Raw genomic sequence first — 5,518 nt, 5'->3', positions numbered from 1 at the left:
TTTATTTACTATCATAAATGGTATTTGTTTTATGATTTCCCCCTCAAATTGCTCATTATTGGTGTAAAGAAATGTTGCTGATTTTTGCACATTGATCCTGTAACTGTGACTTTATTGAACTCATTTATAGTTCTAGAAGCTTTGTTGTAGAGTTCTAAGGGTTTTCTATGTACAGGATCAAATCATCAGCAAATAGTGAAATTTTGACTTCTCTTTTCCAGTTTGGATGTATTTTATGTCTGGTTCTTGCCTCAGTGCAAGAAGTGACAGTGAGCATCCTTGTCTTTTTCCTGGTGTCAGAGGGAAAGATTTTAGGATTTCACCATTTTAAATGATGTTAGCTGTGGGTTTTTTATATATATTCTTTATCATGTTCAGAAAGTTTCACTCTATTCTGATCTTTTGCAGGGTTTTCATCAAGAAATGGTGTTGTACTTTGTCAAATGCTTTTTCTGCATCTATAGATATGATCATGTGATTTATTTCCTTCATTCTGTTTATGTGGTATATTACATTAATTGATTTTCTTATGTTGAAACATCTTTGCATACCAGGAATGAATCCCAATTGGTCGTGGTGTATAATTCATCTAATGTGTTGTTGAATACAATTAGCAAGTATTTTATTGAGGATTTTTGCATCTAGGTTCATTAGAGAGATTGGTCTATAATTTTCCTTTCTTATGGTGTCTCTGTTTGGCTTTGGTACTAGAGTAATGTTGGCATCATAGAATGAGTTAGGCAATGTTCCTTCTCTTTCAATTTTTTTGGAAGGGTTTAAGCAAGATTGGTGTTATTTCTTTCTGGAATGTTTGGTAGAATTCACCTGTGAAGCCGTCTGGCCCAGAGCACTTCTTAGTTGGGAGGTTTTTAATGACTGATTCTATCTCTTTACTTGTGATTGCTTTGTTGAGGTCATCAATTTCTTGTTTCAACCAATGTAGGCTGCTTATGTATTTCTAGGAATTTGTCCATTTCCTCTAAATTGCCTTTCTTGTTGTCATATAGTTTAACAAAGTATTCTCTTATGATAATCCTTATTTCTGTGGGGTCAGTGGTGATATCTCCTTTCTCATTTCCTATTTGTGTATTTGCATCTTCTCTCTTTTTTTCTTTGTTAACTTTAGCTAAAGGTTTGTCAATTTTATTGATCTTCTCAAAGAACCAGCTCTTGGTTTTGTTTATTTTTTCAAATGCTTTCTTATATTCTCTTTCATTTAGTTCTTCTTCCTTTGGTTATTTTTTGTTTTGTTTTGTTTTTTTGTTTTTACTAATTCCTCCAAGTGTGCAGTTAGTTCTTCAATTTTAGCTTTTTCTCCTTTTTTGATGTATGAATTTATGGCTATAAATTTTCCTCTCTGTACTGCTTTTGCTGCATCCCATAAGTTTTGATATATTGTGTTATCATTTTCATTAGCTTCAAGGTAGTTGTTAATTTCTTTTGAGATTTTCTCCTTGACCCACTGTTTTTCTAAGGGTGAATTGTTTAGCTCCTATACCTTGTTACCAAATCTTGGTCTCTGACCCTTGCAGATTTTCAGCTTCATGTCACTAAGTCAGAGAAATTATTTTGTATGATTTGTGTCTGAATTCATTGAGACTTTTTCTGTGGTCTAGCACATGGTCTACTTTGGAGAATGATCCATGTGCACTTGAGAAGAATGTATATCCTGCTGTATTTGGGTGTAATGTTCTGTATATGTCTGTTAGGTCCAGCTCCTCTAATATATTGCTCAAAGTCTTTGTTTCTTTATCAATTCTCTTTTGAGATGTTCTGTCCGAACTTGATAGTGGTGTATTAAAGACCCCCACTATAACTGTAGAGGCATCTATTCCTTCACTTAGTTTTTCCAGTGTTTGCCTCATGTATTTGGAGGTGCCCTTGTTAGGGCATGTATGTTTATGATTGTTCTTTCTTCCTGAAAGATTATCCCCTTCATTAATATGTAGCATCCATCTTTGTCTCTCCCAATTGTTTTGCATTTAAAATCTATTTTGGGGAGGTGGGGCAAGATGGCACCTGAGTGATTGCACCTCATAATCTCTCCTGCAAAGAAGTGGCTGAGTAGGGTTGGAGTCCTGCTGGAGCAGGCTGTTTTGGGTGCTTGCAGGGCAGGAGGTGTCTGGACATAGATTTGGTGAGACAGTGACAGAAGAGATTCTTGCAAGAGGTAGAATTTTGGGTCTCTTACATGGAGGTCAGAAGTTGTGGGTGGGACCCTTCCCCCTAGGGCTGGTGGCCTCGCTGCAGTGATTCCTAAAAACTTTGTTTTGCTGTAGTGTTCCCAAACCCTGAGTGGACTGTTTTGTGGACTTTCAGGGAAAAATATGTCTGGATGTCGAATTGGTGAGACAGTGACAGAAGAGATTCTTGTGAGAGGTGGAATTTTGGGTTTCTGTGTGTGACTTTGTTGTGCTGTGGTGTTCCCAAACCCCAGGTTAACTGGATGTGTGGTTCTGAGGACTGTATCCCCTAAACCCTGGTAGACCATGCTCCAGAGACTCACACACTTTGAGTCTACAATATCATGGACTTCCCATTCCCAAATTCACCATGCCCAGAAGTCCATCTGAGGTCCTTGATTAGTGCTCCACATTTTTTGTTGTTGATTTTTCTCCATGATCTTGGAGGAGGGTACCAGCTGACTTGGGGAGAGTCTAGGAAGAAAGGAGAGGTGAATCTGGTGAGGAAGCTGAATTTACCTAAACGTCCTGGGATAGGAAAATTGATCTGGGAGAAGGTGGAGTCAGAAAATCAATTAAACCTCCCCTAGTACACCTAAGGGGGAGGGACTGTAGGAGGTATTATTCAAACTTCCAATAGCATATTTGGGGTATCTGGTGAGGTGTAGGTGCTCTCACACTGGAAATAAAGACTCATAGTCTTCTGTGTTGAGTAGGTTCAACAAGGAACCACTTGGATCTCCTACTGGACCTCTCAGGCAGCTTTCCTGCTGCCCTGGAGAGAAAGAAGTGAGAAAGGGAGAAAGGGGGAAGGCCAGATCCCCAAGTGCTTTATTTAACTGCAAAGAGGATTCCTAGTTTGAAATGCTGGTTCTTTCTTTCTTTCTTTCTTTCTTTCTTTCTTTCTTTCTTTCTTTCTTTCTTTCTTTCTTTCTTTCTTTCTTTCTTTCTTTCTTTCTTTCTTTCTTTCTTTCTTTCTTTCTTTCTTTCTTTCTTTCTTTCTTTCTTTCTTTCTTTCTTTCTTTCTTTCTTTCTTTCTTTTCTTCTTTCTTTTTTTCTTTCCTTCCTTTCTTTCTTTCCTTTCTTTCCTTCCTTTCTTCCTTCCTTCCTTCTTTCTTTCTTCTTTCTTTTCTTTCTTTCTTTATTTGTCATGGTTGCTAATATTGCATTGTCTCCTGGTCTTTTCTCCCATTTTATTCCCCAAGGTCCTTTTTCATTTATTTAGTTTTTTCCTCTTTTTCTTTTTCTAGCTCCCTCCTTTTCTTTGTCCCCTCTTTTCTCTTCTCTTTTTTCCTTTTCTCTCTTTTTCTTCTTTTTTCTTTTCTTTATATAATAGATGCTGCAGGGAGTGCCTCACATTTGCTGTTTCCTCGTCCTCCATTTCCTCTTTTCTGTGTGTCTTGATTTTGGCCACCTACACGATCCCCTTTCCCCTACATCTTTCTATCCTCCATCAGCTACTGTTTCTCTTACATTCTACCTCCTTTTCTTTGGCCCCCAAATTGTCTGGCTTTTTATTTTTAATACCTTTGTTCTGTTTTCTGTCTTTTATCCACTCTTAATATTATTGTCTTTCTTTTCCTTTCCTTCTCCCATGAAGACACTGGTCTATTAATTCATATTATATTCCTCCCCATTTACAGTTGAATGTATCATTATAGGTACTCTACTTTACTGCTATAACTCTACACAACTTACATGAGTCTAATATCTATTCTCCTAGATCTCACATTGTTGCTCTGTTAACATTTATTACCAGTACTACTTTACACATATTCTTTTCTTACTCATTTTGTTTTCCCTAGCCCTAATGTTTTCCTTCAAAGTGAACTTAGCCAGCAACAAGAAAATAGAGTAAGAAGAACAAAGTGACAAAGAGAAGACATAACACTTACACATGAACAACAACTAATTAATCCCCATGACTAGACAAAGAAGCTACAGAACTGATTAAACCCATCAAGATAAAATGATGACCAGACAGCAATAAAAAACTACAAACCAAACCCATAATCTGGAAAACATGGCTGAATCCAATGAACAAACTAAAAACCTGGAAGAGGAGCAGAACATTGGACAAGTAATTAAAGATCTCAAAACATATATTAGAGACCAACTTAATGAAGTAAAGTAAGAGATTAACAATATGAAGAAAACAGAGAGAATACAGAAGAAATTGCAGACATATGCAAAAAGATAATGGATATGATGGCGATAAACACCACAGTTCAAGAAATCAAAAATACACTCTCAGCAAATAGCAGCAGATTAGAAGAGGCAGAGGAGAGAATTAGCAATGTGGAAGACAGTACATCTGAAATCAAGCAGATAGTAGAATTGATCGATAAAAAGATAGAACAAATCCAGCTGGGACTTAGGGACATGAATGACAATGCAAAATGCACAAACATACATATTATAGGCATCCTAGAAGGAGAAGAGAAGGGAAAGGGGACAGAAGGGGTGTTGGAGGAAATAATGGCTGAAAACTTCTGAAATCTACTGAGAGATGGATGTACATGTCCAGGAAGCACAATGCACCCAAACACCATAAATCCCAAAAGGCCTACCCCATTACATATGTTTGTCAAATTTATCCAATGCTCAAGACAAAGAGAAAATTCTAAAAGCAGCAAGAGAAAAGAGAACCATCACATACAAGGGAGGCTCCATAAGATTAAGTGCTGATTTCTCATCTGAAACCATGGAGGCAAGAAGGCAGTGGTATGATATAGTCAAGGTACTACAAGAAAAAAAATTTCCAACCAAGAATACTCTACCCAGCTAAGTTAGCATTCAAAAATGATGGAGAGTTCAAAATATTCACAGATAAATAGAGATTAAAAGAGAATGCCAACAAGAACCCTGCCCTTCAAGAAATACTAAAGGGAGTTCTGCAGGAAGAAAGAAAAAAACAGGAGAGGCAGAGTTGGAGGAAAGTGTAAGAGCAACAACAACAACAAAAAAAAAGACAAAAAGAGAAGGAAAAATACAAACAAAATATGATGAACAAAAGTCCAAACAAAATATGGCTAACATAAATAATTCCTTGAAAGTAATAACACTGAATGTCAATGGATTAAACTCACCTGTAAAAAGATTCAGATTGGAAGACAGGATAAGGAAATATGAGCCATCAATATGCTGTCTACAAAAACACATCTTAGACCCAGGGATTCAAGGCAGTTGAAAATGAATGGCTGGAAAAAATCTTACAAGCAAACAGTGACCAAAAAAAGGCAGGAGTAGCTATATTAATATCAGACAAAATAGGCTTTAAATGTGAAACAATTCTGAGAGACAAAGATAGATACTATATATTAGTGAAAGGTGTA

Source organism: Dasypus novemcinctus, chromosome 29 (genome assembly GCF_030445035.2).
Source record: "Dasypus novemcinctus isolate mDasNov1 chromosome 29, mDasNov1.1.hap2, whole genome shotgun sequence".
Taxonomy (NCBI): Eukaryota; Metazoa; Chordata; class Mammalia; order Cingulata; family Dasypodidae; genus Dasypus; species Dasypus novemcinctus.
The sequence above is the reverse complement of the archived record's forward strand: the minus strand, read 5'-3'. Positions refer to the sequence as shown.